The following is a 14,560-nucleotide window of genomic DNA, read 5'->3' as shown; positions in this document are numbered from 1 at the left end:
AAAGCTCCTATACTTTGGCCACCTGATTCGAAAAGCTGGCTCATTAGAAAAGATCTTTATGCTGGGAAAGATTGAAAGCAGGAGGAGAAGGGGATGACAGAGGTTTAGATGGTTGGATAGCATCCCTGATTCAGTGGACATGAGTTTGAGTAAGCTCTGGGAGATGGTGAACTACAGGAAAGACTGGTGTGCTGCAGTCCGTGAAGTTGCAAAGAATCAGACATGACTGAGCGACTGAACAACAACAACTCCTCCCAGTGAGTCCAAATGTCTGTTCTTGCATCTGTGTCTCAAAAGGTAGGTATTTCATGGTGAAATATTATAGCAATTTAATTATTTTCTCTTGCATATAATTGTACATTTCTTCTGGGATGGCTATCTGTGTAAGATAAGGGTCAGGTTGCCATTTCCTTCTCCAGGATTCATATGGACGTCCAACTGACCCAGAATCTTTTACTGAGCAGGCTCTTTTCCCCATTGCAGTGTGATCTTTGTCATAAGCAGAAGGGCATATGTGTCTGTCCTTTATGACAGTCTACTCTGTTCCGTTGTATTACTTGTCTGTCCTGGCACCAACACTGTATTTCTTAAGTATTGTATCTTTACACTGTCTGAATGATTTTAATTTATGAGTGTTACTTTTTATTAACTCCTCTAACACTGTTTCTTTTCTTGCCAACTGTGTTGGTATTTCTAGGCATTTTGGATTTTGTATAAGTTTTGGAATCAGCTTGTCACTTTTCACCCCCCCCCAAAAAAAAGCCTAAATGTATTTTGATTGTGACTAGATTGAATCTATGTATAAATTTGAGGATGATTAACAATTTTGAGTCTCCCAATTCATTGACATTGTATATCCCTCCATTCAGTTAGGTCTTGAATTTCCCTCAGAGGTTTTGCCCATCTTCTACTAGGTTTTCTCCTAGGCATTTTGTTTTTGATGCTATTCATATTTTTTGTGTGTAAAAGTGTCCTAAGGATGAATTTTTTGGACTTGTTTCACCTTTTAATATTTTTTTTTTGAGACTTACAGAAAAGTTGTAAGAATAATATAAAAATTCCCAGATGACCTTTACCTGGATTTCCCAATATTAGTATTTTGCTTTAATCTTTTTAAAAAATACATATATTTTAAATACATATTTTTTATTGAAGTGTAGTTGATTTATACTTACAATGTTTCAGGTGCACATCAAAGTGATTCAGTTACACAAATACACATCATTATTTTTGAAATTATTTTCCATCATAGCTTATTACAAGATATTGACTATAGTTCCCTATGCTATACAGTAAACCACTGTTACTTGTTGCATATATATTTTTAAATTCACAGTCTAGAGGGGTTGGTTGACAGAGAAGAGTAATGGTTACTGAGTGAAAAATGAAAAAATTCCCTTTGTTTTTTTTCAAGGCTGAGCTCTAACCCCTTAAACTCCTTAGACAAAACCTTCTTCACATATGCAAACTATATCAACTAGAGAGGAGGGGCCCTGGCTGCCAAGAAAGAGGGGAGTGAGGTCCTCTGAGTGAGGCAAGACCATCCCTTCCTTTGCCCTGGGAGACAAAGGAGGTTTCCAAAAGCAGCGAATAAAGTGAAAGTGTTAGTTGCTGAGTTCTGTCCAACTCTTTGTCAGCCTACTAGGCTTCCTTTGTCCATGGGATTCTCTGGGCCAGAATACTGGGGTGGGTTGCCATTCCCTTCTCCAGGGCATCTTCTCAACCCAGGGATCGAACCCAGGTCTTCCTGCATTGCAGGCAGATTCTTTACTGTCTGAGCCACCAGGGAAGTCCTTCCAAAAGGAGAAAGTAGATGATTCCCTTTGCTCTGATGGAGAGGGAAGGTGGAAGAGATATAGAAGTAGACTAATAAAAACTACTATTTGTGTAAATCCCTAGAATTAGCTGCTGCTGCTGCTGCTAAGTCGCTTCAGTCGTGTCTGACTCTGTGAGATCCCATAGACTGCAGTCCACCAGGCTCCCCCGTCCCTGGGATTCTCCAGGCAAGAATACTGGAGTGGGTTGCCATTTCCTTCTCCAATGCATGAAAGTGAAAAGTGAAAGTAAAGTCTCTCAGTCGTGTTCGACTCTTGGGGACCCCATGGACTGCAGCCTGCCAGGCTCTTCCATCCATGGGAGTTTCCAGGCAAGAGTACTGGAGTGGGATGCCATTGCCTTCTCCGCCAGAATTAGCAACATTTCTTTATTAAATTCTACCAAAAGACACCTTTATTTTAGGTCCTAACCCTGAGATGCAAAGATTGCAGTATTCAAAAAAAGGTTTTTTTTTGACCTTCTAAGTACCAAATCCGTTGATATCATCAAGTCATCAGTCTTCATCTGACTTGACCATTTGACATGCAAATTATCCTACTCAGCTTTCATTCCTTCTTTGGCTTCCCTGCTTATGGGCAAATCAGAAAAGAAGGGAGATTAGGCAGTAGTCAGAGAAAAAGGAATATAAATCACTTGTATATACTATTAATCTGGCCTTCCACAATGCTTTGTTTATTTCTCAATGAAAGCACACTTATCAAATTGTGCTATAATTTATTGTTCTTGACTATGAAACCTCACTAGACAGTGCCTTATTCAACACAATATACACAGTGCCTGGTGTATCATAAATGTTTTATAAATGCTTGTTGAATGGATATTTGAGTCAATGTACAATAAGCCTAACAGAAAATCAGTAATTTATAAGGAAAAAAAAAAAGAAATCTAGCATTCTATTCATACTAAGTCAAACAAGTGGAATCAAAATGTCATAAACTTTTTAGTTAGGCAAAAATGTATGTTTTCTAAAATATACATATTATACATAATTATATATGTGTACAAAAGCTTTTCTACTACACTTGATAAAGGCTTGAGTAAGAACATCAAAAAAAAAAATAAGAGATGGAGAAATTAGAGAACATAAACTAAATGAAATGGGAGCACTGAATATGAAATAGAAAAAGTGAAACATGATCTTTTACTTTTATCTAGTATGTTTCACTTCTTCTGTTTCATATTCACTCTTTCTACTCTGCCATCTTGAATTGGAAGTCCTATTTTGCTTTAATCTTTATCTCTTTGTTTGTCTCCCTCTCTTTTTCTGTCCGTCCCCCTCCTGTTCCATTTATCCCTAAATATGTAAACTCTTTCTGAATTAGGTTGCAGAAATGATGTCCCTTTATCCCTAAAATACTTCAGGGAATTTCCACAGTTATTAACCACAGTTCAGTCAAGTCTCAGCAAACTTCAGCCCCAGATGACATCTAAGTGCAACCACATGAAAAACCCCAAGACAGAACTGCCAAGTTGAGTCTTTCTCAGATTACACCCAGGAAATCATAAGCAAACTGAAGTATATATGTTTTGCTTTAGTTGCTAAGTTTTGGGGGGAATTTGTTTTACAGCACGATAACTGGGGCACTTACCATGTGACCAGCATTTCTAAATAGAGGAATATTTGTCCTCTGATCTTTCATTGTACTCTTTCTACCTTATGCTGATCTAACACTGAGATACACTCATTCTCTAGTTCTTAATTCCAGCTATTAAGTTTTTTATCTCTAGAATCTTTGTTTTTGTAATCATTTCCTTGCCAAGATACATATCTTGTGAATTAATTTTATGAGCATTTTAATCATGGCTGTTTAAATTCTCTGTCAATGGAATCTAGAAAAAGGGTACAGGTGAACCTATTTTCAGGGCAGAAATAGAGATGAAGACATTTAGAACAGATGGGAACACACTGCAGTGGTTAGGAGAGGGTAGGATGAATTGAGACAGTAGCACTGACATGTATTCACTGTCACATGTGAAACAGATGGTAGCAGGAAGCTGCTATATAGCACAGGGAGCTCAGCTAGATGCTCTGTGATGACCTAAAAGGGTGGGATGGTGGATGGGGTGGGAGGGAGGCTTGAGAGGGAGGGTATATATGTATAATTTTGGCTGATTCACGTTGTTGTACAGCAGAAACTAACACAACGTTGTAAAGCAATTATCTTCCAGTAATAAGAATAATAAATTAACAAAATAAAATAAATTCTCTCTCTGGTAACTCTAATAGCTGGATACCCTGGGATATTCTTTCCAATGTTTCCTTTTGCCTCTTGAGTTTCCAAGAAATCTCTTTTGCATAAGTATTTGTTTAAATGATAGACACCGAAGATGAAAAATTGTAGAAATTCTTCAGAAAGGATTTTGTTTTGCATCTTCTACTTAGGGATAGATTTAGGAGTAACACACCTTATTCAACTCATTCTTAGTGCAACACTTGGCTTAGACCCAAATTATGGCACTGTCAGAAGCAGAATTCTCCATAGAGAAAGTGGATACTAAAGTTATGATAACTTTACTGATATGCCACAGGTTTCATTTCAGGCTCCACTGCTAGGTAATTTTTTAACCCTAATTTAGTTTTCTTTACGTCAACCCTCCCAGCCCTCTGATCATTGGTGTTTCTGCAGGAAACCAGACCCAGGTGCTTCCCCAGTGCAATGACTCCGTGTCCCAACCAGCAGGCTCTGAAGCCTCAGAGGAGAGCGCCCCCTACTGCTCAGGTGAGGGTCCCACAGGACAGAAGACCCTTCTTACCCACTGTCCCCTAGCCCCCGTCACCACCCGTCACCACCCCATTGTCCCATTTCTCTCTCCTCAGACAGCAGACAGCTCCGCCTGGTTGATGGGGGGGGGGCGGTCACTGTGCCGGGAGAGTGGAGATCCTTGACCAGGGCTCCTGGGGCACCATCTGTGATGACGGCTGGATCCTGGATGATGCCCACGTGGTGTGTAGGCAGCTGGGCTGTGGACAAGCCCTCAATGCCACGAGGTCTGCTCCCTTTAGGGAGGGATCAGGGCCCATCTGGCTGGACGACCTGAACTGAACAGGAAAGGAGTCCCACGTGTGGAGGTGCCCTTCCCGGGGCTGGGGGCGGCATGACTGCAGACACAAGGAGGACGCGGGGGTCATCTGCTCAGGTCAGCACTCCACACTGTCCACAGTATGGGGGAGGGGTGGGGCTCTGCAGGACGGAGATCTGAGCCCTGAGGGAGAGATGCTGAAAGGACTAGAGAAGGAGGCTTCCTCCCATGGGGCCTGTGTTTCCAGCAGAGGAGAAGACGAGGTGCTTTCACTTCCTCCTGCAGCAGCTGAGATTGTGGTCCTTTTTTCTCAGTACTGTTTCCTGGCAGAGCCGTTTTGACAGTTTCCACATGAAAGCAGGGCTCTCTCTCCAGTTCCCTGTGGTAGTACAGTCTGGAGATCCTGTGGATGATGTAATGAAAGCACAGACTTACTCTGTTCAGTTCTGTGTGCTAGGAGTCTGATGAGGGTCTCTGTGGGCCAACACCCCAGTGTCCACAGGGCTGCATTCTTCCTGGAGGACCCCTTTCCCAGCCTTTCCTGGTTTCTGTGTGGTCTCATTCCTTGGCTTGGGTCTTTCTTCTTCAACAACAGCACCTCTTCTGACCATTCTTCCTCACTTACATTTCCCTCTGACTGGAACTGGAAAGGTTGTCCATTTCTAAGGATAGTGCAGCTGAGGTGTTTAAACTGGGGTCTAAACATCCCAAGGTCCTTAAGTTTGTTACATCTGTAAAGTTCCTTTTGCCAGGTCAGGAACATATTCACAGGTACTAAGGATTGGTATGTGGACATTTGTGGCTCCGTTATTTTGCTTCCCTCCCCAAATAGCCACATCACATTCCATCAACAATCCGTTTTAGAGTTTTTTCTCAGGAGGCAGGAGGCAGTTCTCCATCCCGCAGGTGCCCTGGTAGGTCTTTCTCTGTTTGTATCCACTATATCATCGTGGTAGAAATAGAAAGACAGACACAAATGGACAAAGTCAGGTAGAAGTGAGGCAATGATAGTGAAAGGTTGTTGTTGAATCGTGCAAAGACGCCGAGATTCTTGAGCCCCAGAGGAGAAGCATTCAATCCGGGGCCAGAGACGAGGCTTGATTGCTCAGAGCTTTTGTGTAATAAAGTTTTATTAAAGTATAAAGGAGATAGAGAAAGCTTCTGACATAGGCATCAGAAGGGGGCAGAAAGAGTACCACCCTGCTAGTCTTCAACTGGATGTTCTATAGTCACTAGCAGTCTGTTATTGAAAGAAAGGAATGTCTTAAAATTCAGAATGGCACCAGGCCCCTCACCCATAAGACGCATTTTGGGATAATCTTGGCACCAAGTGGTTTATCCTGGGCCATAAAATGATTAACTTGAATCTTGAAGAAGGGCAGACCACCATACAAATATTTTCATTTACATAGATTAGGGGAACAATATCTGAGTATAACATACTGGTTTGTCAAGTAGGTTCTGAGCCAAGAGGCGGAACCAACTTGAAGACGGAGCTTGGGGTAAATGCATAGTATATTAGCATCAGTTCAGTTCAGTCACTCAGTCATGTCCGACTCTTTGCCACCCCATGAATTGCAGCACGCCAGGGCTCTCTGTCCATCAACCAACTCCTGGAGTTCACTCAGACTCACGTCCATCGAGTCAGTGATGCCATCCAGCCATCTCATCCTCTGTTGTCCCCTTCTCCTCCTGCCCCCAATCCCTCCCAGCATCAGAGACTTTTCCAATGAGTCAACTCTTCGCATGAGGTGGCCGAAGTACTGGAGTTTCAGCTTTAGCATCATTCCTTCCAAAGAATACCCAGGGCTGATCTCCTTCAAAATGGACTGGTTGGATCTCCTTGCAGTCCAAGGGATGCTCAAGAGTGTTCTCCAACACCACGGTTCAAAAGCATCAATTCTTCGCGCTCAGCCTTCTTCACAGTCCAACTCTCACATCCATACATGACCACAGGAAAAACCATAGCCTTGACTAGACGGACCTTTGTTGGCAAAGTAATGTCTCTGCTTTTGAAAATGCTATCTAGGTTGGTCATAACTTTCCATCCAAAGAGTAAGCGTCTTTTAATTTCATGGCTGTAGTCACCATCTGCAGTGATTCTGGAGCCCCCCAAAAATAAAGTCTGACACTGTTTCCACTGTTTCCACATCTATTTCCCATGAAGTGATGGGACCGGATGCCATGATCTTCATTTTCTGAATGTTGAGCTTTAAGCCAACTTTTTCACTCTCCACTTTCACTTTCATCAAGAGGCTTTTGAGTTCCTCTTCACATTCTGCCATAAGGGTGGTGTCTTCTGCAAGCTTAAGACAAACATTTCCATAAGAAAAAGGCATTTGTTATCTCTAGGTTTGAGAATAGTTAACTTCAGGTGAAACCAGGTGTCATTATGGCAACACAGTATTTTAAGAAAAATCTCCTTTTAAATTTGTATAGAGAAGGAAAAAATATCACTAGTTTGTTTCCTCCTGCTGCTTAAGAGAGATAAAAATGTCTGACACTTGCAGGCTATTTCCTCCGTTTGGAGACCCATGGCCTTCCTTCCTGTTACCCTCTCAATAGTCTTGTCAACTAGTGGGCATCTCTGCAGTTGGTTCAGGGATGTATGGTCACAGTTTCTGGGAGAGAGGATGACCCAGAGCTCTGAGTGGAGTGCTCACTGTGTCCTGTCTCCTCTCTTTCAATCTTAGAGTGCCTGTCCCTCAGGATGGTGAGCGAGGACCAGCAGTGTGCTGGGTGGCTGGAAGTTTTCTACAATGGGACCTGGGGCAGTATCTGCCATAACCCCATAGATGACATCACTGTGTCCGTGATCTGCAGACAGCTTGGCTGTGGGGACAGTGGAACCCTCGACACTTTTGTTGCTCTTAGAGAAGGTTCTAGACCCTGGTGGGTAGATGGAATTCAGTATCAGAAAACTGACACCTCTCTCTGGCAGTGTCCTTCTGACCCTTGGAAATACAGTTCCTGCTCTCCAAAGGAGGAAGCCTATATCTCGTGTGCAGGTGACTTACTGTCTGTTTCTGTGTCTGTCTCAACCCTGAAGGATGTTCTTAGAGTGATTTATGCTTTCCAATCTAAGTGATGATTTTAAGTTGAGTCTACAAAATATCTATGTGCCTGTGTCTGTGTGTGTTTGTATTTGTTGTGGGATGTGGAGACCAATAAATGATGAACAGTTACAGTTATTCCAGCTGATGATCACATGCACTGAATGTCTCAGACCAGGAGATAATGAGCCTGTGTTTTCACATGTCATTTGCACTGAGTCAGACCTTAGATAATCTTATGTGGGGACAGGACCACCCCCAGCTGTCCCTGACCCACTGTTTCCCCGTTGTGTGCAGGAAGAAGACCCAAGAGCTGTCCAACTGCTGCCCCCTGCACAGGTACGTCAGCCTGCCCCCTCCCCTGTGGCTCCCAGGGGCTCCTTCCTCTCACCAGGGCAGTCACAGGAGGGGCTGCTGCCTTTTCAGACAGAGAGAAGCTCCGGCTCAGGGGAGGAGACAGCAAGTGCTCAGGGCGGGTGGAGGTCTGGCACAGAGGCTCCTGGGGCACCGTGTGCGATGACTCCTGGAGCCTGGCAGAGGTCGAGGTGGTGTATCAGCAGCTGGGCTGTGACCAGGCCCTGGAAGCCATGCAGTCTGCAGCATTTGGCCCTGGAAATGGGAGCATCTGGCTGGATGAGGTGCAGTGCGGGGGTCGGGAGTCTTCCCTGTGGGACTGTGCTGTGGAGCCCTGGGGGCAGAGAGATTGCAAGCACAAGGAGGATGCTGGTGTGAGGTGCTCTGGTGAGTGAGGGGCTCGGGGTCCATCCTGGGTGAGCTGGGGCAGCATGGGGACAGTGGGCTGGACCGGGGGTGGTGGGGAGTTTGTGTTCAGAGAGTGTCTGGGTGCTGGGGCTCTGATCTAGCACAGTGAAGCTGGGAGGACTGGACACTGATGTCATGGAGACTGAGGTGGTGATTTCAGGGCTCAGGAGGGGAATATGGGTTACCCTGTGATCTGGCCAATTCCGTTTACCCAATCTCCTGTTTTTCTCTTTAGGTGCAAGGACAACATTGCCTCTGACTACAGCAGGTACTGTGGTCCATCCATGGGCAGGGGAGAATACTCAGATTCTGGTAACCTGTTCTGTAGGCTCTCTGACAACTCAGGAGTTGAAAGAGCCTGAGGAGTCCTGGCTGTTGGGAAGGAGCCGGGGCATTATGTTGGGGAATGCCCCTGCCTTCGTTCCCAGGGCCACATGTTTCTCAGGCCCAGGATCCAAAAGAGTCTAGTTCCGGTGGTGCAGATTCTAAAGTTCTCCCATTCTCCTACCTGCCCCTGAGTGTTGCTCCTCATCAGTGAGGTGCGGGTCTCAGGACTGTTTGATGCCCAAGGAGAAGGGATGAGCTGGGTCCTCAGAGGCTGTCCCGGCAGGGCAGCTCCCTGACAATCCCCAGCTTTGCCTCGGGGCCACGCTGGCCGGAGTGGAGTTGACTTGTCTCAGGATGAGACCTGGAGGAGCCCAGTCACTATTAATATATTTGTGTCTGAGGCTAGGACACCATCATCCAGAGACCCCAGAAATGCTGGTACAGGGGGTTTCTCTGTGCCCAGGACCTTCTTCACACCCTGTTGCCTTGCTTTCCTTAGGGGCCAGACCAGCCTCAAATCCTCTCCCTGGCATCTTCTCCCTGCCTGGGGTCCTCTGCCTCATTCTGGGGTCTCTTCTCTTCCTGGTCCTCATCATCCTGGTGACTCAGCTGCTCAGATGGAGAGCAGAGCTCAGAGATGGGCCGCAGGGGGAACTGGGGACCAGGGAGAGTATGTGCAGGCAGGAGATGGGGCAGGTGTGAGGAGGGGAACCTGGGCCAGGTCTTTGTTCTGAGTCTGTAGAGCTCCACATGCTCCATGCTGAGCTCTAAGGGCTGAACATACAGAGGTTTTTAGGACTGGGGTGTGAACTCTCATATGTCATGGCCTCTTCTGTGAGACCAGAAAGAGTCAGGGCTGAGCTGTGGATTCAGGTCAGATGAGGAGAGAAGGTGCCAACACGGTGCACAGGGTAAGAGATGATGCTGAGGTCCAGGCAGCCTCTGTGTGAGCATAGGGGAGATGAAGGTGGGTCTGCTGGATCTGGGTGTCTGGGGAAGAATCTCTGACCTGCTAGGGGATCTCTCAGCCTTATCCAGCTATGAAGATGCTCTTGCTGAAGCTGTGTATGAGGAGCTCGGTTACCTTGTGACTCAGAAGGAGGGTCTTCTGGGCAGCCCAGGTGGGTGTCCCTGCCTGCCTTCCTGGGACCTCTGGTTGTCACCTCCCACTGGCTGTGAACATCTTCTCAGCATCCACAGACCCCACGTGTGCCCCAGGCTTACAGAGGCAGCTCTCCAAAGTGGCAGGATGGCCTCTCAGAGCCCCGTGAGCCCCCAGCCCCCATCTACACTGCAGGATCCAGGTCTGCCCCTTCCCAGCCTTAACACAGGTCCTGTGCGTGTGGGGAGAGTCATTCTGTGTGTTGTGTAATGTTTGTCTCCACTTTAGGCCTCCTGTCAGATGGTGAGGACAACAATGACTCCACATCTGCTCCAGGTAATAGAGGTAGACCTGACTCATCTGGGCTTTGGGGAGAAGAGTTTCCCTCATAGAGACAAGATGCAAGGGGAACAGTCTTCATTTGATGGACCAGAGGCATCCCTTGTGTCCAGATGGGGTCTGTCCTTCCCTTTCTCTGACTGTTCTGTGATGTCTCACATTGAGGCAGGGCTCTCTGTGTCCAGAATCACAACAGACACACACTGGTTTTAAAAATAATTTCTGTAAAGCACAATTTGTCAAAATACTTGAGTAACGCTCAATGGTAGGAGAGTTACTTTGGAATATATATTTTCAAACAGGAAATATTAAGATGTAAAATCATGTTTTGGTTTATGGACACATCAAAATGAAACATGGTCTTAGAGAAAAAGATCTTTTAAAACAAGGAGTGACTGGTGCCTCTAGCAGCTCAGAAACTCTGGGTCAGAAGGATCCTAGGTATTTCTCAGACCAACCCCCTTATTGTGGTTTCATCTGACCCCTGCTCTGCCCTCAGAAGTGCCAGATCAGAGGACTGTTGCCCTTGGTGAGGATTACGATGATGGTGAAGAGGTACCAGTGACTGGGGCTCCTCCTGACTCTCAGGGGAGTGAGGAGGAAGTGCTCCCAGAGAAGGAAGATGGGATGAGGTCTCAGACAGGTGAGTGGGGAGATTAACTGATCCCCTGTAATCTTCGATCTTTGTCCTGGAAAAGGTGAATTTGAGCTCCTCAATGCCCAGCCTCTGCAGTTTCAAAATATGGGTAATCTCATGCATTTGATGAGCCACCCTAATGGCTCAGATGGTAAGGAATCTAACTGCAATGCAGGAGACCTGGGTTTGATCACTGGATCAGGAAGAGCCCCTGAAGAAGGGAATGTCTACTCACTCCAGTATTCTTGCCTGGAGAATCCAAGGGACAGAGGAGCCTGGTGGGCTACAGTTCATAGCGTTGCAAAGAGTCAGGCACAACTGAGTAACTAACACTTCACTTCTCAACCATATGCCATCTTTAATGCTGTCAGACTCCTTGGGGGGGTGAGGAATCACTCTACTTTTGGCATTTATGTCCCCATAATGCAACATACATTTTCATTTTATTTGTGATATTTAAAATTTATAGGTTAGGGACTTTTCTGGTAATCCAGTGGTTAGGATTCTACACATTCACTGCTAGGGCCTGGGTTCAATCCCTGGTCAAGGAACTAAGATCCCACAAGCATTGCATAGTAGTCAAGAGAAATAGATAGCTTATAGATTAATTGAGCATATTTACCAAATCCAAAAGTAGACAAGTGTTTTGATAACATCTCTGTGCTGCCCTGAACGTGAAAGACAGAGATTTTAAAAATGTATTGCAGTATTGAAATTTGTGAATCATCTGATAATTTAAGATGAGCTCTGTGCATAAGGTTGCAATGGCATGTACAAAGTCTATGGTATATGGTGGCCTTAACATTAAGCCATGTTGGTGGATCATTGACTTGGAGCTGATGGTCAGCTAAGGTCTAATTTCCTCCAGATATTTCAGTTGTCAAGAGAAAACACTCTTTCTCTGGAAGAGAGTATTTATCCATCTGAGGGCCTGTGTGGTCCCTGGGAGGGGCCATCTGTGAATGCACCTGTGATACTCTTTGTGGACATTTGGGAACATGTGTCAAGATAACTAAGAGCAGAGTTGGTTTACGAGTGAGGAACTCAGACTTTCCCTGTGTCCACTCTCCCTCTCATTGTGATTTCACATCTGTCAGCTGTGAGAGGAGAACATTTAAATTTGTTGTTATGCTCTTACTGTTCCTGGGCATCTCTTTGCTAGTGTGTAGCCTGGAAGCAGATCTTCCCAGAGCTCCTGTGTGAGCACAGGTCTCCTGTGATGCAGAATTTCCATATGAACTGAGGCCCCAGAGACCACATGGTGCTGGGAGCCAGCATATTGCATATTGAGTGCATATTGCATATTGAGTGCAGCACTTTCCACAGCATCATCTTTCAGGATCTGGAATAGCTCAACTGGAATTCTATCACTGCTAGGAGCAGGAGCTCCGCCCATGGCAAAGGTCATGAGGAAGGAGGCTCGGCACACACAAAGACGGGATCGAGCCTCAGGAGTCCCGCTGGAAATTCTTGAGCATCTACCCCCAAACCAGAGTCTGCCTACTTTCGGCTTTGTGCTCTCACCTACACGTCTGACTTTACGGGGGCTGTCCCCCACTACCTCTCTCTGAAAAAAGAGTTAGCTTACAGCTCCAGTTAATAATTCCTGGGTGTGACAGTGTTTCAACCTACAAACTCCTTTGGAAATCCTCTAGCCTGCCTGAACAGGTTTTTCCGGCCACATGTGATTGTCCAGAGCCTCCCAACTGTGAGAGGCAGGAGATGTTCTAAACTGTCTAAACACAGATTCCTTTGAGTAGTTAAAAGATTGATTAGAAATTGTATTGGTGAAGGGTTTTTCACTTGTTGGGCCAATGTTTGCTGCTAAGTCCCCATACTCCTTACCTACTGTGTCCTTGGCAGTGTATTGATTGATATAATGAGTGTATAGAAATGTAAAATGCAGCTTTGTCCAATGCTTTTTTGGAGGCTGGTGCCTGACTTTGGAATAATCACCTTTAGAGAAAGATAAGTTTCTTAAAATGTTAACAGGCCTCCTGGCCAGAAGATGATGTAATTTACCTGAACTTTTGCATATGATAAGTTTGAAAGCCTGGCTTCGATTAGGACCAGGAACTGCTGTCCTTGCATGACTCCACCCCTTCCCCCATTATCCTCTATGCACAACTTTAGGTATAAAAACTACTTCGGAAAATAAAGTGCGGGCCTTGTTCACTGAAACTTGGTCTCCCCATGTCGCTCTCTCTCAAATTCTGGCTGAGTCTCCATCTGGAGCGCAGAACCCGCCATGCTTGCTAATTATGCCTGGGCTTCTAAGATCTGACCGGGGAGGCCTCAGTGTCTCCTCTCCTTTGGGAGAACGGAAGGACGCCTGCGGCCTACACAAGTGGTGCAAACTTCTTGTCTTGAAGTTTTATTGGTCTCCCGCGTAAACCAAGCTACTCAGCCTCTTTTCTCCACTGAATTTTCCTACTGAGCTATCCTCATTCTATTACTCTTTATATCTTTAATTAATATCTAATTGAAGCTATTGTATCCTTACCCTCGCCGACGCCGTCCCTGCTTCGAACTCCCTGGATCAGCCGGGGCTGGACCCCGGCAACATGGACCAGATCTGAGAGGACGGCCTGGACCCATCCTCACTGTAGCTGGTGTGAAATAGTCTGAGCCTCCCGCCCACACCTGGGTCCCAGGGATGCTCTGTCATCATCACTTGTTTAACAGGCTTCCAACACACTGTCCAGTTCCTTTCTCTCAGTTCTAATTATGCTTCTCTTTGCTCTTTCAGGCTCTTCTCTAAACGTCTCTAGAAAGGAAGCTGATCCTGGGGAAGGAGAACAGAGCCCCTGCCTACTCCAGGGGGAGAAAGGGGACCCTGGGTATGATGATGTTGAACTCAGTGTCCCGGGAACATCCACAGTGGCTTTCCTGTGATGTTGTATTAAATACAAGATGATGCCTCAGATATTCTGCTGCTGCTGCTAAGTCACTTCAGTGGTGTCTGATTCTGTGTGACCCCAAGATGGCAGCCCACCAGGCTCCCCCATCCCTGGGATTCTCCAGGCAAGAACACTGGAGTGGGTTGCCATTTCCTTCTCCAATGCATGAAAGTGAAAAGTGAAAGGGAAGTCACTCAGTCATGTTAGGCTCTTCGTGACCCCATGGACTGCAGCCTACCAGGCTCCTCCGTCCATGAGATTTTCCAAGTAAGAGTACTGGAGTGGGGTGCCATTGCCTTCTCCTCAGATATTCTTTGCCTGTATTTCAATAGAGGCTGACCTGTGATGGTGTTATATGGAAATTGCTCAAAATGAAATATTCTGATTAAAGTAACTTTTTCTTTTGCTTTGTTAATAATTACCAAGTTCCATGTCAAATGCTTTTAGATGGTTGGTCCGCAAACACCATTTTCCTCAAACGAAATACACGATGAGTGCACTGCCCTATTTTCTCACCTTCTTCAAAGGCTAATGAGACTTTGCCTGGGATCACAAATGCTCCAGGTCACTCTTACTTAGAAAA

At 45.7% G+C, this 14,560-nt stretch overlaps 1 pseudogene; it reads left to right on the top strand.

The window, feature by feature from the left end:
- LOC129644153 (antigen WC1.1-like) overlaps positions 1 to 14,241 on the top strand; it is a 70,525-nt pseudogene extending 56,284 nt beyond the window's left edge.
- The last annotated feature ends 319 nt before the right edge of the window (positions 14,242 to 14,560 follow it).

Source organism: Bubalus kerabau, chromosome 1 (genome assembly GCF_029407905.1).
Source record: "Bubalus kerabau isolate K-KA32 ecotype Philippines breed swamp buffalo chromosome 1, PCC_UOA_SB_1v2, whole genome shotgun sequence".
NCBI classification, from domain to species: domain Eukaryota; kingdom Metazoa; phylum Chordata; class Mammalia; order Artiodactyla; family Bovidae; genus Bubalus; species Bubalus kerabau.
This window is presented reverse-complemented; position numbering and strand designations above follow the sequence as displayed.